The sequence below is a fragment of the Euphorbia lathyris genome, chromosome 8 (genome assembly GCF_963576675.1).
Source record: "Euphorbia lathyris chromosome 8, ddEupLath1.1, whole genome shotgun sequence".
In the NCBI taxonomy this organism is placed as follows: Eukaryota; Viridiplantae; Streptophyta; class Magnoliopsida; order Malpighiales; family Euphorbiaceae; genus Euphorbia; species Euphorbia lathyris.
The window spans coordinates 78,935,875-78,961,123 of NC_088917.1; the positions used below are offsets into that span (position 1 = coordinate 78,935,875).

Below are 25,249 nucleotides of genomic sequence, written 5' to 3' on the forward strand. Positions count from 1 at the left end.
CTTACCATAAGCATAAGGCTGATGATGATCATGCCGGATGCATCATACTTGCATCGATGACACCGGAATTACAAAGGCAACATGAGGAAATGGATGTCTATTCCATCATCATGCACCTAAAGGAATTGTTTGGGAAACAAACCAGGTGCGAACGCTATGAGATATCCAAGTTGCTATATCGTAGTAGGATGCAAGAGGGCACATCTGTCATGACACATTGTGTCAAGATGATTGGCTACATTACCAAACTTTCTAGTATTGGATTTGCGATGGATAACGAACTAAGTATAGACTTAATTCTTCAATCCCTCCCAGAAAGTTATTCACAGTTCATTATGAACTATCAGATGAATGACTTGCAAACCTCTCTTGAAGAGCTTGCAAATATGCTCAAGTCAGTTGAGCCCAATATGAAGAAAGACAAAGCCATACCGGCTCTTGTCATTGAGGGATCAAAGAAAAGGAAAGGGAGCTATCCCAATCCTAATTATCCCAAGAAAGGTAAGAAAGCCGTACCCTACAAAGCTAAGGGAAAGGAAGTGAAGAAGCCCAAAGGAGAGTGCCACTTCTGTGGTAAAGACGGGCATTGGAAAAGAAACAGTTGGTGTACCTAGCCTTCCTCAAAAGGGGAAGAAGCTGGGACTTCAACATCTGGTATGTTTTATATTAAAATTTCATAGTCTGAATCTTTTGGTACTTGATATCGGATGCAGCCTGAGGATATTCCAGGAATATCTAGAAATATTATTTCTATTAGCCGCCTTGTTGACGACGTCTTTTCATATTTCAATAAAAGACAAACGTTGCGATTTTTATAGAGATTCGATCTTCTATTTTTCAGGAATATCACAAAATGGGATTTATGTGACAAAATTTCTGTTTTCGCAATTGATATCAAAAGACATAAGCTAGATAATTCAACTTACTTGTGGCGTTGTCGGTTAGGCCATATAAACAAGAGACGCATGCTAACGCTACATTCAGATGGGCTTATAGATCCAATCGATCCCGAATCATTGGAAACATGTGAATCATGTTTAAAAGGTAAAATGACAAAGACACCCTTTAGCAATAAAGGTGAGCGTGTATCAGACACTTTAGGACTCATTCATTAAGATGTATGCGGTCCTATGTCAGTCCAAGCAAGAGGAGGATTCAGATTCTTCATAAGCTTCATAGATGACCATACCCGATATGGTTACATCTACTTGATGAAGCACAAATCAGAAGCTTTTGAGAAATTCAAATGCTTCAAGAATGAAGTAGAAAATCAATTAGGAAAGAAAATAAAGACGCTTCGATCTGATCGAGGTGGCGAATATCTTTCAGATGATTTTCTGAATTATCTAACTGAATGTGGGATATACTCACAATGGACACCTCCCTATACACCACAACACAATGGGGTGTCCGAGAGGAGAAACCGTACCCTATTAGATATGGTACGATCCATGATGAGCATGGCCTTACTTCCAAAGACGTTCTGGGGCTATGCCTTAGAAACTGCCCTCTTCACCCTAAATCGAGTACCAACTAAATCCGCTAGTTCCACACCATATGAATTGTTCGTTGGTAGGAAACCTGTGTTTTCATTTATGAGAGTATGGGGTTGTTCAGCCTTTGTCAAACGCATTGCGTCCGACAAACTAGATTCGAAATCTGATAAATGTTTCTTCATTGGATACCCTAAGGAAAATATGGGATATTACTTCTATCATCCAGATGATCAGAAAGTAATCGTATCCAAGAACGCAACCTTCTTAGAGAAAGAGTTTCTCGAAGAAACACAAAAGGGAAGCATGATTGAACTTGACGAAGTTCAAGAAGAAGAAACACCGACTGAAATAACAGAGGTGGTTGAGGTACCCAAAGGAGTCCCATTAGATGAGACTCCAGTGCCACCTATTCGTAGATCACAAAGAGTTCGTGAACTCCCAGTTAGATATGGTTTTCTAGTGGGAGATGATAATGAGGTTCCCGTGTTAGACGACGAACCCGAAAACTATGAAGAGGCTCTTACTAGTCCAGATTCTAAAGCATGTCTTGAGGCCATGGATTCTAAAATGGATTCCATGTATACTAACCAAGTGTGGACTTTGGTTGATCCACCCGAAGGGATAATACCCATTGGGTGCAGGTGGATCTTCAAAAAGAAGACGGACATGGATGGAAAGGTTAGCACCTACAAAGCTAGGTTAGTAGCGAAAGGATATCGTCAGAAGCAAGGAATTGATTATGATGAAACTTTCTCTCATGTGCCTATGTCCAAATCAATCAGAATCATGCTTGCAATTTCCGCTCACTACGATTATGAGATTTGGAAAATGGATGTGAAAACAGCTTTCCTAAACGGAAACCTGCTTGAGGATGTATATATGATGCAGCCTGAAGGTTTCATATCGAAGGATGCAAATAAAGTTTGCAAACTTCAAAGATCCATTTATGGACTCAAGCATCTAGAAGCTGGAATAAGCGTTTTGACGAAACCATAAAACAATTTGGTTTTGAACAAAATTGCGAAGAAGCTTGCATTTACAAGAAAGCAAGTGGGAGCTGTATAGCATTTCTCATACTATATGTGGACGATATATTATTAATGGGAAATGACGTTGCTCTCTTACAGTCAGTGAAAGTATGGTTATCTGATAACTTCTCAATGAAAGACATTGGTGAAGCAGCTTATATACTTGGTATAAAGATCTATAGAGATAGATCGAGAAGATTGCTTGGTCTTTCACAGGCTACATACATTGAAAAGGTGCTAAATCGGTTTAGCATGCTTGAATCGAAACGAGGTAACTTACCCATGTTACATAGAGTAAAGTTAAACAATCATCAATGTCCTAAAACCGATGATGATAAACGACGCATGGCAGTAGTCCCGTACGCCAGCGCAATCGGTTCGATTATGTATGCTATGCTATACACTAGACCTGACGTAGCGTTCGCATTATCTGTAACGAGTCGTTACCAAGGGAATCCGGGAGACGAGCATTGGATTTCCGTCAAGAACATTCTTAAGTACTTGAGAACAACTAAAGATATGTTCCTAGTGTACGGAGAAAGTGATCTGAAAATAGAAGGATTTTCAGACGCAAGTCATCTCACAGATGAGAATGATTATAAATCCCAATCAGGATACCTGTTTATCTTGAATGGGGGCGCAGTCAGTTGGAAGAGTTCCAAGCAGGGAAGCGTAGCTTTCTCCACGACTGAGTCAGAGTATATCGCAGCTGCAGAAGCAGCAAAGGAAGCGGTTTGGATTAGAAAGTTCATTACAGAACTAGGTGTGGTGCCTGACATTGTCAATCCCATTACACTGTACTGTGATAACAATGGAGCCATTGCGCAAGCAAAGCAACCACGGTCTCATAATGCATCCAAGCATTACCTTAAGCGATACCACATCATTAAAGAGATTGTGGCTAGAGGAGATCTGAGAATAGAAAGAGTACCTACAGAGGACAACGTTGCAGATCTGTTGACAAAGCCTTTAACCCAGAGAATACATGATCGTCATTTAATTTCTACTGGGATAAGTTTTAGAAACAATTGGCTTTAGTCCAAGTGGGAGTATGTTGGGGTTTAGTGTCCTATAGACAATTGTTCTAGGATACAAACTTAATGTAAATGAATTGTTCTTTATATCATTTGTTTAATGAGATATATGTTTTATAACTATATAAAGGCAATCCCTTTTTAAGTACTAAATAAAGTCTAATAAAAGGAAATCCGTAAGTTTATTTAAAGTGATTATAAAGTGTTCATACAAGCATGAAGTGAGACAAAACTTTATAGTAAACTCATAAACTTAAAACCACCCTAAGTCAAGTGATATGTTTGGGATTGACATATCACTGTTGAGACTTGTATGTAACAATGTCTTCTGTCCGATAGAAAGCTGATCTCACAAGCTTCATATATACAGATATCTGGACAGTTACATAGATCCGATGAAACGTTGTTCATTAGGATTGGGGATCCGATTTGAGATAACAGGATGGGTAGATTCATCCTTGTCACCTGTTCATCTCATTGGTATTAATAGGTATAACTAATCCTCAGACTCAAAGGAATATTAATTGGTATTCTGGATTACGGAATGTGATGCTTTGACTCTGGTGTAACACGATCCTTAACAGAGATGACTCTGGGGTGTGAACAGTAGACGTTGGGTATCACAGGACATAATTGCGGAGTCGTTATATATTGGATTGAGCATTTATCACTCCCGATAAATGGGAGATACATCAATGGATCGCTTGTGGAAGACTCGACTCTAAATCCTTGCAAGGTGATAGCTTAAGAGTAAGAAATACAGATTTCACTTAACCTATCTTTTTGAGTTGACTCGGCCTGTACAAGTAAAACGAACGTCTCGCTATATGTGACTTGACATCACCCATAGTCATAAGATTCAGTTCAAGGATGTAGTTGATAAAGGATCAAATTATACTGTAACTAATACGGAAAGGTTAACGACAGAATCAACCTGTCTTCTTATAGCTCTGGGGGAATGATTATGGACTTGCTAATCACATACTCTGTACATCATTCCGTTATGCAAAGATTAAATATAATTCTTTGAAAATTAATTTAATAACGTTGCATACGGCTAGAAGCAATAAGAACCTAATGGATCACACATAAGACTTGGAACCTAAAAGAGAGATAGATGTTAATTAATTGATAGAAGCCCAATTGAGCCCAATAAGGCCCATGGACATAAGGGGGTCAAAATTCATGTAGTGATATACATGAATAATTAATTTGATTTTGTTAATCCTAATTAGATTGGGAATATGAATTAAATTAATTAAGAGATAATTAAGTTAGGAGTTTTAATTAGATTAATATACTCCTATTATTATCCAATAAGGTTATTATTATTATCCTTAATATATTAGATATATAGTGAGATAATAATTAGGAATTCTATTCCGAATGGAATTCCTATTCAGTAACCTAATTCTATCTAACTAGGGATTAGATACAAGAGATTATAAATACCCCTTCCCTTGAGATTTTCGAAATCCAAGCAAGCTATACCCTACTTGTGATTTTCGAAATTCACCTAGTACAAGAGAGAGAAAATTCGACCCCTAGTTCGAGGACGAGATTTCTCTACGGCTTCGTTTGATCAATTGATTTTCATCTATTTCTTTTATCCTTGATCTTGTGTTGATTAATTAGAGGCAATCTACTTTGGTTGCTATTCAACGGTTGATACTAAATTAATCTTCCCGTGTTTTATTTCGTGTTTGGGAACTAGAAGAAGAAAAACAAACAAAAGGGAGAAATTCGTTTTACTACTCATACATCAGGTCAGTTCACGATTTCGCGGATTCCCGGAGATTGAACCGTCGGATCGTCGCGATTTTTGGACAGGAGGTTCTAGACATATTCTTCCACGTTTCCACCGAAGGGATTGTCGTTCGGAGGTCTGGAAGGTCTGTTTCGGATAGGGGCAGATTGGTAGACAGTTTCTATCTCTTTTGAAGTTGTTGGCACTTCGTTTGCAACGGTAGATAGAACTTCTAAAAGGTATTTCTTCTTATCCTTCTTTATATGAAATAACGGTTAACGGATCTTGTGGTTAAATGGAAATAGGTTAAAATTTTTATATTTCCGCTGCCATACCTTAGCCTAATTTCCAACACTGGTAACACGAACCAAACATACCCTCGGCACAGAGACGAACTTCAAACTCGAACTCAAAGCATGGAAATAGGTCTAGAAGAAAGGAGATGTGTGTTTGCGCAAAGGAGAAGAAAAGAGAACGACTATATTTCTTTCTTATTATCAGGCCATTAAAGGGTCATTGGTGTCGGTTAAACAAGAAACCGAGACCAATGACCCTTCAACGGTGTCAGTTAATTCAAAACCGACTCTATTGTTTGGATCATTGGTGTCGGTTCTTAAAAAACCGACTTAACAAAACCAACGCCAATGACTAAAAATGCGCCCTCCCAATTTTTTTGACATTTAGGGTTGGTTTTAACAAATGACCGAGGCTAATAAAACTTTATTGGAGTCGGTTATTTGAATAACCGACTTTAATAACCTTTCGCTATGGTCCTTATTAACAACCGTAGCTAATAAACCGTAGTTATAGGTCATTTCTGTACTAGTGGGTATCAGAGCTTAAAAGCTCACTGAGCAAGGTTTAACTACCTTGAACTGATCCCCACTATGGCTGAGAACAGAACTCGGTTCCTCCCAGGAAATCAGACAACTTAGATTTTACCTGAGGGGCTGTCCATTACTCGGCCTCCTCTATTCTTCGGGTCTAACTATACCTTTTGGAAGAATAGAATGAAAAATTTCATTCAGGCAACAAATATAAGTGCATGGCTATCTATAGTCTAAGGCCCTTTTATTCCTATTGAAACTATTGACGGCCAAACGCTTGTTAAAGCTGAGACTAGATGGACAGAAGATGATCTCAATAAGCTACAAAATCATGCTTCGGCTATAAACATGCTTCACTGTGCGTTAGATGCTGCAGAATACAACAAGATTTCAGGTTGTGAGTCAACGCAGGAGATCTGGAAGAAGCTCGAGATCACCTATGAAAGAACCAACAAGGTGAAGGAATCCAAGGTTAACCAGCATATAAGGTTGTACGAGCTGTTTGAAATGGATGATGATGAAGGAATCTCTGACATGAACTCAAGATTCACTGAGGAAGAGCAAGTCAAGAAGATACTGAGGAGTCTTCCTAAAAGCTGGCAAGCCAAGAAAACTGTTGTTGAGGAAGCTCAAGACTTAACCACCTACAAGTATGATGAACTCATTGGCTCATTGCTGACCCATGAGATCTCAATGAAGAATTTCGAGGTGAAGGAGAAGTCTGAAGACAAGAAGTAAAAGTCTCTTGTCATGAAAGCTGACTCCACTGATGGGAGCTCAACAGACGATGAAGAGATGGCAATGTTCACTAGAAAGATGAAAAGGATGTTCAGAAAGAATGATAAATATTCCAAGAAGCCTTACAAGAAGTTTGATAAGTACAAAGCTGAGTCAAGCGACAGCAAGTACAAGAAGGACAGCTCAAAGCCCATTACATGCTTTGAATGTCATCAAACTGGCCATATCAAGTCAAGCTATCCTACCTTGAGGAAGGAAAGGAAGAACGGAAAGAAGGCAATGGTGGCAACCTGGAGTGATAGTGATGAATCATCATCATCAGAAGCTGATGCCACTGAGTCAGCAAAGATCTGCTTCATGGCAGATGAGCTTGCTGAGCCTTGTGTTTCTGAGCATGCTGACCTCTCCATTGCATCTGACGATGAGGAACACTCAACTGAGGTAATATCACTACCCTTGCTCAGAAATGAAATGGTTAATGCCCTGAGTGACCTCTACACACTTGTCAAAAAGTGTAATAAAAAGGTTAGAGCACTCAGCAGGCGATGTGACGAGATTGAGGAGGTCAAACTGAGTGACCTTCGATATCTTATCCAGGACAACTCAACTTTGCATAGTAATGTAGAAATTATGTAAAAGTTTGTCTCTGAGGTCCAATCAGATTCTAAGAAACTGAAAAAGGATGTCACATCTATTCAGAACCAACTTAAGGTTTCGAATAAAAGAAATGTTCCTCTGAACTCTCAGTACCGAAGTACTAGTCAGCAGAGATGGAATACTCAACGGAATGTCCAGTGTGACTTCTGTGGGAAGAAAGGACACACCACAAAGTTGTGCTAGCACGCTCAGCACTGGGGTGCTGACCAATCAGTGAGACATCCTAAACGGAAGGTCAGCTGTGACTTCTGTGGAAAGAATGGACACACTGTCCAAGTATGTCGTCATAAAATGAAATATGATGCTTTACCTGTTGAACCTAACAAACAAGGACGCAAAAAGAATTGGGTACCTAAAAGCAACTAGCTATATTGCAGGTAAGCCTGAGGTGTGCTGAGAAGTCAAAGATGTGGTACATTGACAGCGCATGCTCGAGACATATGACTGGTGATGAAACTCAGTTCATCACATTTGTGCGTAAACGAGGAGGAAGTGTAAGTTATGGAGACAACAAAAAGGGTAAGATAGTAGGGTCAGGAACCGTTGGTGGTAATCCTACTATTGAGTCTGTCTCCCTAGTCAACGGACTCAAATATAACTTACTCAGCGTAGCTCAGCCATGTGACAATGGGAGAAAAGTTATATTTGATGACACTGGATGTAAAATATTCGAGGGTAAAACAAATGAGTTGATTTTAACTGCCCCTCGTATTGATAATGTCTTTATGCTAAACTTAGAAAAGAAGTTTTCAAAAACTGTATGCTTAGTGTCAAAGGAAGAAAATTCCTTGCTATGGCACATGAGACTTGGTCATGTAAGCATGGACCTCCTAGCCAAATTAGCAAGAAAGCAATTGGTTGAGGGACTGCCAGAACTTAAGTTTGAAAAAGATCAATTATGCCACACTTGTCAAGCTGGAAAACAAACCAAACAATCTTTTCATAGTAAAAACATTGTCTCAACTAAGCGTCCATTAGAGTTTCTACACTTGGATCTCTTCGGTCCAGTCCAGTCGCTGAGCTTGGGTGGAAGAAGATTTTCCTTGGTCATTGTAGATGACTTTTCTCGGTACACTTGGATCATCTTGCTGAGTAGCAAGGATGAAACCTTTGAGACGTTTTCAAATTTAGTTAGAAAACTTGAAAATGATAAAGACCTTAAGTTAGCTCACATTCGTAGTGATAATGGTGGAGAATTCAAGAACCAACAGTTTGTTGAATTCTGTGAAGCCAACGACATTGACCATAATTTTGAAATAGACAGGACAATACTGAGTGAGCATAGGCTTCCAAAGTACTTTTGGGGTGAAGTTGTTAACACAGCGTGCTACATACTTAATGTTGAGCGATTTCCGCAAGTGCACGATATACGCTTGCAGTAATAAAAGATATCGATCCCACAGGGAACGTTTTTTGAACAAAACTTATTTATAATCGGTTAAATTTACTTTTAGGTTTATAATATGGAAAATCGTTTAATCGGTTTTGGTTTTGAAATTGCTAGAATGAGAATTAGACTAGAGTATGAAAACGTTAGAAAATACTCTGATTTAAGAATGAATTTGCAAGATAGGAACTTTTAGTACTTTTTAGAAAAGTAAACAAATGTATTTGTTTGCATTAAGCAAAGAAAACAACTTTAAACTTTGTACGAATTATAAAGATGAAATAAATGACGGAACCTCAAATTAATTGGCTTTGAACATGACAAAACCCTATCCGGGATAATTGCCCTTAATCAAATTAAAACTCTTTCGAGATAATAATTTGCCTAAGTGTTCAACAAAGTTTCCTTGTAAAGATTTTGAATTGAATACGTTTTAATGAAAACACCAGCAGTCAATTTAGTGGATTGGTTACCATAAGTGCTGCATAAAAATCTATCGAATAGAACAGACTTTATTAGATGAAATATAAATTGATACAAGTTTACAGAGAACATGGAGCATGGAAACATTCGACGGCTTTCAAGTGAACGGGTTGTCAATCCTTTCCTTGGGTTTCGTTAGAGTTTGTCAGGCTCCGGGGCGGATCCTCTACTCAATCTTCTCATTGAATCTTCGTAATAGAGACTGGGTCGGTCTACTACCAAAATGAAAACTAAACTGGAACAATGTCTAAACGCTACTAAACTTGTTATTATTGAATAAACAATGTGTGTACATCATATTGTTTTTTACAGAATCGAAATCTAACTTCTGAATCACTTGACTCGGAATTTCTGCATAAATTCTATACTAATCTCTTTTTTCTACATCTCTCATCCTATCTCTCAACTCTCAATCAACTCTTTATTTATAGATGTTGAAGAGTCGTGAATGAAGTGTCGTGTCCGTTGTGAAGAGACGTATCCGTTGTGAAGAGACATTTCTATCCACCCGAACGAACGCGTTTCTTGGAATTTAAACATGTGTTTGTTGTGCTGCAAGGATTTCTGCACTTACCGAGAATGGGGGAGCATATATTTGGTCTTCGAACGGAAGAAGAAAATGTCTGGCAAAGGCGTGTCGCGACCGAGAATTTGGGATTCTCGGTCGCGGCCCCAAATTCTCTACCGAGAATTTGCATTTTTCTCTGTTTCTGACTTCGTCTTTGTCCTCGTTTTGGTGTAATTGATCTTTGTCGTTTTTGACTCCTTTTGTAAGGTTTTTCTTCTGTTTTTAAGCTCTTTTCGTTCCTATTTGGATTTTACCAATTATTTAGGTACCTTGCAAGAAAGAAACATATTCGAGAGTAAAAGCTTTCTAAACAGTTATAAATAGCATAAATTCGTAGCAATATTGATGTAATTATTGATGATATTTTAGGTATATTTTGGGCTTAACACTTAATAGGGCTCTAGTTAGACCTATATTAAAGAAGACCCCCTGCGAATTTTGGAAAGGATGAAAGCCCAACATTGGATACTTTCGTGCCTTTGCTTGTAAATGTTTTATTCTAAATACCAAAGACAGCCTAGCTAAGTTTGACTCAAAAGCTGATGAAGCTATCTTTTTAGGCTACTCAACAAACAGCAAAGCATAAAGAGTTTTCGATAAACGAACTCAGGTCTTAGAAGAGTCAGTACACGTTGAGTTCGATGAAACTAACCCTGTAGGAAGAGACATGCAGCTGACTGAGGATGATCCCCACTCAGCTCCTGCTGACCAAGAAACAGCCGCTGAGTCATTGCCTTAAGGGCTGACCAAAGGTAAAAGCGAAACTCAAATTGTTTTCACTGACCAATCTACACATGCAGAGATTGTTGAAACACAACCAGCACAAGACGTCAATCTACCAAAAGAGATCAAAATACTAAGAGGACACTTAGAGAGTGTCATTCTTGATGCCGCTGAGAATACCCTGATGACGAGAAATCAACTCAGGAGATACCTCAGCAACGTAGCATTCGTCTCACTCTAGGAACCAAAGAATTTCGCTGAAGCTGAGTACGATGAATTCTGGATGAATTCAATGCAAGAAGAACTTGATCAGTTCAGAAGAAATGAAGTATGGGACTTAGTGCCAAAACCAAGAAGCCAGAAGACCATAGGAACAAGATGGGTCTTCCGCAACAAGCTGGATGAACAAGGGAACATGGTCAGAAACAAAGCAAGACTTGTAGCTCAAGGCTACAGTCAGCAAGAAGGTATTGACTATACTGAGACCTTCGCCCCAGTGGCAAGGCTAGAGGCTATTAGAGTCTTATGTGCATATGCAAGTTATATGAACTTTAAATTGTTTCAAATGGATGTTAAGAGTGCATTCCTTAATGGAGTTATAAACGAGGAAGTCTATGTTAATCAGCCTCCAGGGTTTGAGGATCCTAAATTCCCAAACCATGTTTATAAGCTCAAAAAGGCTCTGTATGGTCTCAAGCAAGCACCACGTGCTTGGTATGAGAGGCTGACCAGTTTCCTGCTGACTAGAAATTATGTCAGAGGTAAAGCTGATACAACCTTATGCATTAAGAGGAAGGGTAAAGATACCCTGCTGGCTCAAATATATGTTGATGACATTATTTTTGGTGCCACTAACGAGTCAATGTGCAAGGAATTTAGTAAGCAGATGCAGACTGAGTTTGAAATGTCAATGATGGGAGAACTCAACTTCTTCATTGGACTTCAAATCAAACAAGGGAAAAATGGCATCTTCATCAGTCAAACTAAGTATGCTAAGGAGATATTGAAGAAGTATGAACTTGAGAATTGTAAGTCAATATCTACCCCAATGGGCACTGACACTGTCCTCTGCGCTGATGAAAATGGTAAGTCAGTAGACAGCAGATTGTACCGAGGTATGATTGGTTCTCTACTCTACTTAACTGCTAGTAGGCCGGACATTCAGTTCTCGATATGTTATTGTGCTAGATATCAATCTAACCCTAAGGAATCTCATTACATAGCTGTAAAAAGGATCCTTAGATATTTGCAAGGCTCAGTGAATGCAGGTTTGTGGTATCCCAATACTAATGATTTCACACTCATTGGATACACTGACGCTGACTACGGACGAGACAAGCTTGAACGAAAAATCACCTCAGGAGGATGCCACTTCCTTGGGAGCTATCTTATGTCCTGGTTCAGCAAGAAGCAAGCGTCAGTAGCCCTGTCAACCACTGAAGCTGAGTACATTATTGCTGGAAGCTGTGTTGCTCAAGTCCTATGGATTAAGCAACAACTTGAAGATTATGGCGTTCAGACTAAAACAATTGAAGTTAAATGTGACAACAAGAGTGCCATTGACCTATTAAAGAACCCAATCCAGCACAGCAGGATAAAGCATGTCAGCATAAGACATCACTTCATCAGAGATCATGTACTCAAGGGATAGATCAAGTGACCTATGTCCCAACGGATGAGCAACTTGCTGATATCTTCACAAAGCCACTGGCTCGTGAGCAATTCAACATACTTAGAGAAGCCATTGGTATGTTTATTCCTCTTCAATAAATTCCAAGTACAGTATGCATGCTGAGTGAATTACCATGCTGAATGATTTTTGCTAAATCAATAACTATCACATGCTGAGTAGATTTACATGCTGAGTGTTTATCTTAAGCTGAGCAACTAAGCATAAGAATTATTCCTTTGCGTAACACTGACTACTCAGAACTTTAAACGTTTGAGATTCTTAACACTGAGTAAAGATCCGTTGCAAACTTTAATGCATAACACGCGAATTAAATAGCCACCTAGGATGACGTAAGCGCGATGATTAGAAAACACATACACCGAATGTGTCATAAATGCCAGAATCTTTGTCGATTGAGTATCTCGAGGTCAAACGGCCACCTCAATGCTTAGGATCAATTTGACACCTCTATAAATAGTGGATGATTTCCCACTTTTATCTCTTTACGCTTAGAAATTTCTGGTATTCTCATATTCTCTCTAAAATCTCCCAAACTTCTCAAACCTCGCTCTAAGAATCATGACGAAAGATTCTCATAATGTCTCCGGTGCCGTTAATCGCTCCGATGAAAATCCTTCATCCCCTGCCCAGCATGACCACTCCAAGGTCACTACGCCGAGCAAGCAAACCAAAGCTGACCAAGCTGCCTCCTCAAAAGGAAAACAACAGAAGGATAAGGGAAAGAAGCCTATGGAACGCACCTACAGTCAAGTTTACGAGAGTGTGAGGGGGTATAAGGTAGACCATTCCAGATGGTTCTCAAGGGGTTTTGTGGAAGCTGAGCAACCCTTTTGTGACTGGATAAAGAACAACGGCTAGATCGAGCTGTTCTCAGTTCGCGAAGAAACCTACCCAGAGTTAGTAAAGGAATTTTACGCTAACCTAAAAGTCGCGGATGATGACCGGGACTGCATGGTTACCAAAGTTAAAGGGAAGGACATCTTCATCAACCCTATTTACCTGGCCTCGCTACTCAAGCTGAAAAACGAAGGAGCAATTCTTCGTAAATCTGGTGACCAAGATAAAACCAACTACACCGTTGAGTTCTGCAAACCTCCTGGTCATGTAGGGGAAATTTCAAGTACCTCCATGGGTCGGAATCAGAAGATGGCCCACTACATACTGACCAATTTCATCTTCCCTAAGATCAACTGCACCAACTCAGCGACAAACTTCGAGGAGTGCTTTATCTGGCACATGCTGACCTATACGCCGATAAACATGCCTGTCTTCATAATCGGTGGATTTCAAAGGAGCACTGGAACCCTTAGGCTGGGCTCCATCATCACCAAAATCCTTAAGGATCACAGGGTGAGCTTGGTAGAGGAAATCCACGCAATAGGAACAGAGATCACTGCAGCGGCACTGTTTGGTCTATTCTACGATCAACCAATAGTGCCCAAGAAAGGGAAAGCAGTTGCTGTCCAGGAAACTGAGGGGATGGGGAAGGACGGAAAGAAAGAGGAAGGCTTTTCAAAGCACCTCTAAATAAGTTGTTTCTCCACCAAAGAAGCTTAAATTTGTATACGGAGGAACTAAGCCTCAAATTCAACAAGGTCAGGGTGGACCTAGGTCAGCTGAGAAAAGACCAAGGCAAGCTGAGCCTGAGGAGAGAGTGGACGCTGATGAGCAACCACTAAGGAAGAAGAAGAAACTCTCTTTTGAGTTAAGACCCATCAATGCATCTCCTACCAACGTCGTCGTTCTTGAAGACTCACACTATGTGAGAAGTCTTGGCGTTGATACTGAGCAACCTTTTGTTCAACAGGAAGAAGAAGAAGTTGAACAAGAAGAAGAAGAAGTTGAACAGGAAGAAGAAGAAGAAAAAGTACTGGGTGGTCAGTTCGATGATGAGGAAACAGTGGATGATGAGCATGATGAGCCATCAGATGTTGAACAACTTGGCACAGTTTACACTGAGGAGATTGAAGAAGAAGATGCTGAGCCAACAGAAAATCATCCCGCTGTTCAAAGGGAAGCTTCTCCTACTGACTCTATTGAGTCCATTCCTGCTGACCCTACTCCTCCAAAGATAAAGAGACTGAGAAGACTTAAGAAGAAGGCATACAAATCACCCATCATTGATCTAATGGGTGACTCACCTTTGAGGGATGAGATCACTGACCTAACAGAAGCACACCTTAAGTTCTTCTCTAATCCTATTGAGTCTCAACCAGAGCAACAGGAAAAGCAAGCCTCTGTTTCTCAGCCTAAGGAACATGCCGACTTAACTGCTTCCCCAAGCCAAAATGATGCCGAGCAAATGCTCGAAGATTCCGCTCCTTAACATGTTGAGCAAGCTAAGGAAATGCCTGCTCAGGTCAGTACTGAACTTCCTCAGCTTTCCACATCCAGTCAGCTTCAGCCTGACCCTGAGCAAGTAACACATTCTGCCGATCCTCATCTTCCACAAATCCAAGTGCAAAATCTAATCCAGTCAACTTCTACTGGAAATCTTAATTCAAGACCAGCCGCTGATCATGCTGGCACTTCTAATGTTAAGCAGAACCAAACACCGCCTCTATTCGGTTCTACTCCTCCTCCGGCATCTGGGCCAAATGATGATGGATCCTTCTCATATCTAAATGCCTCTGAGTCTGGTCGAAGAATTATTCACTCAGCTCAAGCCCTTCTCCAGGACCTTCATCAAACAAACGCCAATGCCGCTGGGTCTATTAATGTTGAGCCAACTCAGCTTTCGTCTGTCACTCATCTTCTTATTGAGATCAAAGGTCTGAAGGATCTACTGAGTGTCATGACTTCATTACAATCTCAACAGCCCAGGCAAGACTCTATAACGAAGCTGGCCGAACTCCAGCTGACCATGGTAAATCACATGAACTATTTACAGGGTCAACTTCATCAATTGTCAGCTGCGAACACAATGTATGCAACTTCTGCCGAAGTTCATCAACTATTCAACCAGCTTTATACTGAGCAAGAGAAAACCAATCACCAACTCTCTTCCTCCTCCCAATGCTCCATTGAGCAAATTAGCGAGGCTGTGCGTTTGCTAAACTTAAGCAAGGAAGAGATGGAAACTGACCAGCTCAAAAAAAATGAGATCTTGAAGTACTGTCGAGTTACCTTCAACCACGTGCGCCATTCCAATGCTCAGCGTCAGTACTTTGACACGTCTTTGCTAAAGATGTTTCATCAAGCTTTTGCAATGCTCACTAACAGCATACACTGGGTTGGAAAGTCTCAAGCATATATTCGGAGTATGCTGAGTGCTGCAGCTATCAGTATTCCACGTCCCATTCTGGATGACGGTGTTCCAATTTTTGATGGCATCAATGGAAGCACAAGAAAGCTTAAGGCATTCTCTAAACGCCTAACTCAAGCTGCCATTGAAGACACCTTCATTCCTACTCCTCCCGATGCTGGCAAAACGGGGGAGAAAGAACAAACTCAAAGGACTCATCATTTAGAGGGAGCTTCAGGTAGTCAGCAAAAATTCAAGGGAAAGGGTAAAGCTAAAGAGAATGAAGCCCAACTCAACTACAAGAAGAAATAGCTTGACTAGGATTGACTAGTTTCAATTTTGTTAAAACTTGTAGTCCTTCCCTTATGTATTTTTTTTGTTGTGCTGACCCTGAATACAAAACTTTGCATGCATCTATCCTTTTAAAATTGACCAATCTTATGTGATGCTTACTTATGTTTTGTGTTGAATAGTTAACGCATCTTCATTAAATCAATTGTCTACATTGCTTTAAAACTGTATGCTATGTTGATCAATATGTTGACCGCTTTTATATGTCTTCTTAAACACATTGAACAAAGAAATACTCAGCGCTCTCTAATGTCTAAATCTTCCGCATAAACTGAGTTAAATAGAATATGTTCCATGAGCTGACCTAATTCTGAAAAACTGACCTTAGACTTACTTGATTAAACCTTGAAATGTTTAAAGTAAAACTAAGTCAGCGCTCAACCCTTACGAAAGAGTATACTGAGTAATATAAGGTCAACTATCATGGGGGAGCTCAACACTGAGTTCTTGACTGAATATTTTTGCCAACATCAAAATGGGGGAGTTTGTTGAAACACCTTTCCACATGATTTTGATTTGACAAAATTATTTAAGTAATTGATAAAAAAATATTCTAACACATTAAATTTATATGCTTTGATTTATTCATACTAATGTGTTTGTTCAATGTTGAGTTTATTGATCTATAAGACATTAAGATATAAAAGTCTAAAAGCCCATAAGTGGAAGTCAAGCCCAAGTCAACATAATCAAGACCTCACGGCCCAAGAAGATGAAACGAAGCTGTTTCAAGCAAAACGACGACTCATCGTGTAGAAGGATCGAGAAGCCTTCTAGCAAAAGCTTCAAGGAGAAGCTGCTGAGTTAAGCGACAAGCAGTCAGGACAGCGGAAGACAAGAACTAACTTCTAAACAAAGTATTTCTACTTTGGGTAAAGTTCAGAAGGCGCAGGAAGCTGTCTGGAAGACTTTGCCTAAAATGTCGAAACATTCTATTTACCGGACGAAAAGCTATCGAGCACTGCCGTGGATAGAAGATGCAAGAATCTCATTGGCCAACGACACTAAGCGCGTACTGAGTGACAATGACAGGAAGCCGTTTCCCTCCAACGGTTATTTCGAAATTTGAAATGACCAGGTGCCTCAAGTGTCACTATATAAAGGCCCCTCATTTGCTTCATTCGATGCAGATCTTCAACTAGTCAAAACGCTGACCAAATTTCTACACGAAGTTCTGTGAGAAAAGAAAAGCAAAAACCTTACACCAATTTCCATATTATTGTGTAAAAGTCTAGAGTGATTTCAATCATCTAAAGTGTCTTAGCAATTGTTGTTTAGGACAAACACTTTATCATTTCTAGAAGAATAGAAAGGACAGGCTGAGTACTCGGTTATAGTACTCAGCGGTAGATATAGGAGTGAGTAGAGGTATAGAGGAAGGTACTCTTGTATACTCAGCTTCTATTGTAAAAGGTTTCATGCTCTACCTTTAAAGAGCTCAGTAGAGAATTCAAAAAGCTCGGAACGAGTTCCGAGGACTAGACGTAGGCGGAAAGGCCGAACCAGGATAAGTCTGTTGAGTAATATCTTTCTAACCCTTAAACTCCTTTACATATTGCTTGCTATAAAACTGACTAAGTAACGAACTCACGCTGAGTTAAGTATACTAAGAAGCTGAGTTTAGGAATAGACTCTAAGTGCTATTTCCTGACTGAAGGAAAGAAACAGACTTAGTCACAAGTTGACTAAGCTTGTGTCTTCAAACTGCTTAGTCACGCTGTGTAAACCTTTTCATAAGAAAAGAAGTCAGTCTTAACGGACAAAATTTTAAATAGTTCATATCCCCCACTTGGAACTAACTTGTCACGTTATAAGGGACCAACAGTATTCTCTAGGGTAGGCTCTCTGAAACTCCGGACGGTACACTTCACGGACCGTAGGTCCATAAATTTTTTGCACGATGTTCCGAATACGTTGCCTATCCTCCGCTTTCCTACACATTTCGCTCCTCACACCTGAAACACGAGATACGTTATTATTATCACGAGAATTCTCACGAATATTTTCATGAGTATATTCACGGGTATGATCACGGTCTTTATTTCTCCATGTGCCCCCCGAACCACTGGTGTTATTGTCACCATAGTGCTCCGAGTGGGTATTAGGTCCGGTGTTTGTCCTGAAATGAGGCGCATTTGGGGTATTGAAAATTGTTCCGAGGTTCTTCGATCCCCTCGCTCATTGAATCTCATATTTTCCTCCCGACTAGATGGTGGCCTATATCGGTCGCCTTGGGGAGTGCCTTCCCTCGTGTTATCCGAAACATTATGAGAATTCAAATTTTTAGCATAAATTTCAGCACACCTATCTGGGATTCTATTCATCTCATCGGTGAGATTATTAATCCTGTTTTCCAAATTGGGTTGTTTATAAGATTGCACCATCTCGGCTACAAGTCTTTCTAGGTTGTGCATATGGGCCTCTTGTCTCGCAAAAAATGCGTTGAAGTCCGGTTTTGGCATTGATGTCCGATGAACATCTTCCAAGTGGCTCACGGTCTCGGCAACGTAACCCTCGGGTACATTTGCGTCGACATTTTCATCTTAACCCCTATTCTGATTTTCATCAGACTCTAGAATGGGTAGTTCTCGACCTGTATTTTTCCTTGGTGGCATCTTAAACCACAAATGATATTAGAAAAGTTTGGAAATAAATTGTCAAAACAGAATATCAAAGCAAAAATATCACAAAAAAATGCACTTAGTAAATAAAACCGGTATTCACAAAAAGTTATTAAAATTTTGGTAAAACTTAAGAAACCGTAGTTTTGGTACTAAATAAAAAAAATGTTTTTAGGTCCCACTGGGCGTGCCAAAAATTGTTGCCGATATTTTTGAAATATCCCAAATTTCAACCTTGATACGCGTTTGCGGGGATTAAAAATGGTAAAAATAATGCGGACGTGCCAGAGAAGCTAGTTCTCAAAGGGTAAAATAGTAATTGAATAAATTAAATAAATTAAATACGCCTAAATTACTTGAATTCTAAATGAAAAAACGATTGACGACCGTTACAAGGAATGAAAATAAAAACAACGTTCTTGGACCCCGACGTTACTTGACAGGTCGGTCGGAAAAACAATTTTTTAAGATAAGTACTAAAAATAAAGGCAATAAAACAACACAAAGATATAAATTTTTTAATTTTCTTTTATATTTTTATTGATTTTGTAAATGTTTTTCAATATTTTTTTGTATTACAAATAATAATAAAGCATGAAAATTACAACTTCAAAAACAATAACTTTAAAGCTAGAAATGTAAATAAGTCACAAAAACAAATATGTACGGGATGAAATAAAATTAACCGATCTCTTTGATATCGTTGGGATGCGTGAAATTGAGGACTGGACCTCCAGAAAATCGGCTCGGGGGCTGTTGCGTTGTCCGGGTAATGCTGGGCGAATTTGAAGCAATTTGGAGAGTTCAGGGACTTGAGCAGAAATTTACCACCAAGCTAATAAATCATCAGCACTTTGTGTAACAAAAATAGTGATTTCATGGGACTTTCGAGCTCAATTTCGGGAGCTATAGAGGTCGGATTATAGCAAAATGAATGCTAGTATTTAAAGTTAGTGTGCGAAGGAAGGGTTTAGAACTGGAATTTCAGAAAAAGGTCGAGTAAATGAGTCGGAATAAACTATTGAAAATTGGACGACAGAATAATTGTTTGATGGTTGAAAAACCAAAAGCTTGATTCTGTTTCGTGTATGGTACTTTAGGGGCGATTAAGAAGGCTATAGGATGTCGCTTTTTACGAAATAAAAATTTAGAGTTCTAGAATTGATGTCAATAAAGAGATTAAAACTAATTTGGGCTAAAATGATTAGCTAACGAACTCTAAATAAAATTTGGAAAACGACTCACCAGAAAAGTTGTTTGATGAATTTTTCAATGATGAAAAACTCAAAAGCTTGTTTTCGGGTCTTTTTAATTGATTGAGATCAATAAAAAGTTTCTAAACATGATTTGGAATAGGTGTGTAAACTAAGAATGACTCGAAAATGAGGTTTCGGTGATCTTGGTTTCACGGAAAATGCTTGAAGCTTTGAACAATATAACAATGGTGAAATTTGATTTAGACTAAGAAAGCTTGAACCGAGGATTGGGTGATGATTTTACTGACTTAACTAAGAGATTGCAAGAAACGATTTGAAAATTGGTTGATTAAACTAAGAGAATTTCGGATTTGAAGGTTCTGAAAATTGGAAGCTTTTCTGAGGAACTGAAGATTAAAAAACTAATTCTGGGAATTGAGACCTTGTTTAGACTAATTAGATGCTAAAGAACGATTTCTACGAATCTAAGGATTGATAAAAAGGCCGATTTTAACAGAGAATTTGAGAGAAAATTTGAGTTCTGTGTTTTGATTGATTTTTGAGTGGGGATTGGAATGAAAGAGTTGAGCTCTATTTATAGGATTTTGAGTAACAAATCTCATGTTAGTGGCCCTTAAACTTCTCACCCATGATCTCATTACCTTCCCATAAGTTGAAGAAAGAAAATGGCTGAGTTGGGAGTTGGAAAAATGGAGGTAATGCCGTGAAATACATTCCTCAAATAGGTAGACATATTCAACCCGTTTTTCAGCACTGCTTGTCTTTGAAAAATTCTACCGGCTTCGTTTTAGCTCCGTTTTGCTCCGTTTTTGACATTCCGGAAAGCTAACATCCTGAACTTTCTAATAAAAATAATAACTGTCTGACATCTGGCTGTTTCGGGGTCCGTTTTTATTGTCGAAATTGCTGGACGGGTTACTGAAAAATGGTGCAAATTTGCCCCTGATTTTTATTATTTCTTTTTCTTTTCTTTAATTAAAATAAAATAACTATAGAGTAAAAATTATAACATATGCTAAAAGACAAAAATTTAATTAGCCCCCAATAATGACATAATCAGATAGACATAAATTAACATAGTAACATGGTCATTTTGCATCGTACTATGACTATCCTGAGAGCTAAGATATGTTCGATTAAAAATTAAAAAAAAAATAAACGGACCAAACGGTTAATATTGACCAAAAATATGGACTTTATAATGTGGTTTTCAAAATATGGGAACTAAACAGTATGTTACATAAAAAGGTGGACACTAATAAATTATTTATCCTTTAATTGATGAGTCCAAAAATAAATAGTAAAAGATTGAAGTTAAATTAAAATTTAAGAAACGTAGAGGGACTAGTTTTGAAATTTTTCTTTTAAAAACCTCGACGGATTAGGTAGGTAGGGCTGAGTGAGGGAGATTGATCGCTTAACTGCTTTGCTTAGCTCGGAACGTTTTGAAGAACCCAAACATGCTTATACATGTCCACCGCATATATGTAACTGTATCTACCGGTTTCATTTTAGTTGAATTTTAAAAGGCTTTATGCTCTCCTAATCTCTTTAACTTGTCTAAATTAGTAATTTTATTATCCCTCAACTCATCGAATATTCTACTCTCTTAACTCCAAAAAAGTGGTATTTCCCACCCTTTCAACTTGTCCATTTCCCCACAAACTCATAGAATGTTCTATTTACCCTATTAACTCCAGAAAGTGGTATTTCTCACCCCTTACAATCTGTTATCGAGACCTAAATACAATTTTTAAATGTTAAATCTATATTGGTGTTATTTTGTATGTGAAACCTAATAAATTGATATTTTCCCAAAAACCATTGGCCTATTTTGGTACCTTATCCCTACATGTAATGTATTTAACTTGTTTATATTAATGTTCTTATTATTTGTATCTTTTATTTATTCTTTCTCTTTTCAATTTTTTGGCTAGTTAAATTTTGATTATCTAATTATTGTAGTACGATATTATTGTAATAAACACATGAATAATCAATATAATTATCAAATTAAAACAAAATAAAAAAGTTGATATTAAAAAAATATATTTTCAAACTCATTTGAATAAGTCCTATTAATTTTTCATATAAAGGGGTAAGAAATACCACTTTTATGGAGTTAATGGGGTAAATAGGATCATAAGGAGTGAGAAATACAATTTTTCTAGAGTTAAGGGGGTAAATAGGGCATTCAATGAATTAGGCATGGTAAAATGACCAATTTGGATAAGTTAAGGGGTGAGAAATACCAATTTTATGGAGTTAATGAGGTAAACAGAACATTCGATAAGTTGGAGAGATAAAATAATCAATTTGGACAAGTTAAGGTCTGGAAAAGCATTAGACAAATTAAAAAAAAATGATTTTTTTTATGTCTACCAATTTCTTTAAAAAATAAAATTGGTAGAAAAACTAGAGGTTTTGTTCTTATCCATAATGAGTATTATGATAAGCTACCGTAAGGATCCAAGTGGAGTCAAAATCCGTTTCATCCACTCATTACAGAAGTTGGAATCCTACACGCCGTCAACTAAAAATTTTTTTTAGGGAAAAGAAAGTAAAACAAAACAAACACGACAACAAATTAACTTGAGATTAGCCTAGGAAAGCTAACCCCATATTATCTTTAGAAAGCAAAGATAATAGGAAATTAGGAGGAGAAGAGAAAATAGAGACGCCCAAAGCCCTCTAATGGCCCTCAGCAGCAAGCCGATCTGCCACCTGATTCTGCTCCTAAAAACATGGCAAAAGTTGATAGAATCGAAAGAGGAGCAAATCTTTCTAATTTCGTTACCTAAATTCTGGCTCGCAAAACACAGAGCCCTTTTATCAGAAATCATCTTGACTGCTTCGAGATTGTCTGACTGTGAAGCCCAAAATATACCTAAAATGTCATCAATAATTACATCAATATTGCTACGAATTTATGCTATTTATAACTGTTTAGAAAGCTTTTACTCTCGAATATGTTTCTTTCTTGCAAGGTACATAAATATTTGGTAAAATCCAAATAGGAGTAAAAAGAGCTCAAAAATAGAAGAAAAGCCCTACAAAAGGAGTCGAAGATGACGAAAATTAATAACGCCAAGTCGAGGACACGAACGAGAGCCAAAGAAGTGAAAAACGCTCCGTGCCGCGACCGCGACCCCCAATATTCACGGTCGCGACACGCGTCCCTCAGCCCCTCCTTCCCTTCGTCCGAAGTACAAATTGTTGCTCTCCCATTCTCGGTAGAGAATTTAATATTCTCGGTACGAGCAGGAGATTTTAGAAGCCTAGTTACACACTTTCATTTTTGACGAAACGCGATCGTTCGGGTGGATAAAGACGTCCTTTCGCAGCGGACACGATCCTTCACAACGGACACGACACTTCAATCAAGACTCTTCAACATCTATAAATAAAGAGTTGATGGAGAGTTGAAGAATAATATTATATGTGTAGAAGAAAGAGATTAGTGTAGAATTTATGTAGAAATTCCGAATCAAGTGATTCAGAAGTTAGATTTCGATTCTGTTCAAAAGCAATATGTTGTACACACATTGTTTACTAAATAATAACAAATTCAGTAACGTTTAGACATTGTTCCAGTTTAGTTTACATTTTGGTAGTAGACCGACCCAGTCTCTATTACGAAGATTCAACGAGAAGATTGAGTAGAGGATTCGCCCCTGAGCCTGACAAACTCTAACGAAACCCAAGGAAAGGATTGACAACCCGTTCACTTGCACGCCGTCGAAGAATTCAATGCTCCATATTCTCTGTAAACTTGTATCAATTTATATTTCATCTAATAAAGTCCGTTCTATTCGATAGATCTTTATGCATCACTTATGGTAAGCAATCCACTAAAGTGACTGCTGGTGTTTTCATTAAAACGTATTTAATCCAAAATCTTTACAAGGAAACTTTGTTGAACACTTAGGCAAATTATTATCTCGAAAGAGTTTTAATTTGATTAAGGACAACTATCCCGAAAGGGTTTTGTCGCGTTCAAAGCCAATTAATTAGAGGTTCCGTCATTTATTTCATCTTTATAATTCGTACAAAGTTTAAAGTTGTTTTCTTTGCTTAATACAAACAAATATACTTGTTTACTTTTCTAAAGTACTAAAACGTTCCTGTTTTGCAAAATTCATTTTTAAATCAGAATATTTTCTAACATCTTCATACTCTAATCTAATTCTTATTCTAGCAATTTCAAAACCAAAACCGATTAAACAATTTTCTATATTATAAACCTTAAAAGTAAATTTAACCGATTCAAAATAAGTTTTGTTGAAAAAACGTTCCCCGTGGGATCGATATCTTTTATTACTACAAGCGTATACCGTGCACTTGCGGAAATCGCTCAACAAGTTTTTGGCGCCGTTGCCGGGGAACGCCAAAATTTTTGACAAAATTTTAAATTTTTCGTGTTTTATTATGAATCTAGGTTTATTCATACTTATTCAAACTTTTACATTTTATTTATTTTCAATTACTAACATATTTATTTTTCAAACTCTGTTTTTTTAGGTAGTTTCGGTTCGTGTGAAATTTCAAGTTCATGCGCAGTTCTCGAAGTTCCGGCACGTCACCAGATCCTATTGACCCAGAAATTGAAAGAACCCTTAAAAAGAACAAGAAAGAAAAGAAAAAGAAAAACAAAACCCCAATAAAAACTAGAATTACCGAGCCAGAAGTTATGGCCACAATTATGGATTACGCCAGGCCAGGAGTGGCCGGTGTAACAAATAGTATAGTTAGACCCCAAATTAATGCACATCATTTTGAAATTAAGCCTGCGTTGCTTAATATGTTGCAAAATAATGTAACGTTTTACGGGTTACCTAACGAAAATCCTAATACCCATTTGACAAACTTCTTAGAAATTTTTGACACTTTTAAAATTACTGATGTAACTGCAGAAGCAATCAAACTTCGCCTTTTTCCTTTTACTTTGAAGGATCGAGCCAAAGAATGGTTAACTTCTATGCCAGCCGCATCAATTGAGACTTGGGAGCAATTAGCCTAAGCATTTTTATCAAAAAAATTTCCTTTAGCAAAAACCGCAAGAGTCATTAAAGAGTTAACATCTTTTTCTCAAAATGATAGTGAAACTCTTTATGAGGCTTGGGAACGTTTTAAAGAACTTCAACATTTATGCCCACACCACCAATTGCCCGCTGAACTTTTAATGCAAACATTTTATAATGGACTAAATCCTACAACTAGAGGTTCATTGGACGCTATGTCTGGAGGGTTATTCATGAAGAAAACATCTGCCCAAGCAAGAGAACTTTTGGAGGAGATGGCAATCAATAGCAGTATGTGGCCCGCGGAACGTGGACACGTACCATCAGCAAAACCATCATCGTCAACTACTTCATCAGTTAAAGGTATAATGAATCTTGATCCAGTAGCGATGTTGCAAGCCCAATTTTCTGCCT

At 38.2% G+C, this 25,249-nt stretch overlaps 1 non-coding gene across 1 annotated transcript; it reads right to left on the bottom strand.

Moving 5' to 3' along the window:
- Positions 1-24,873: 24,873 nt before the first annotated feature.
- On the bottom strand, positions 24,874-24,980 carry LOC136204948 (small nucleolar RNA R71). Its single transcript, XR_010675758.1, has one exon. It is a non-coding gene; the product is annotated as a small nucleolar RNA R71 (small nucleolar RNA).
- Positions 24,981-25,249: the final 269 nt, after the last annotated feature.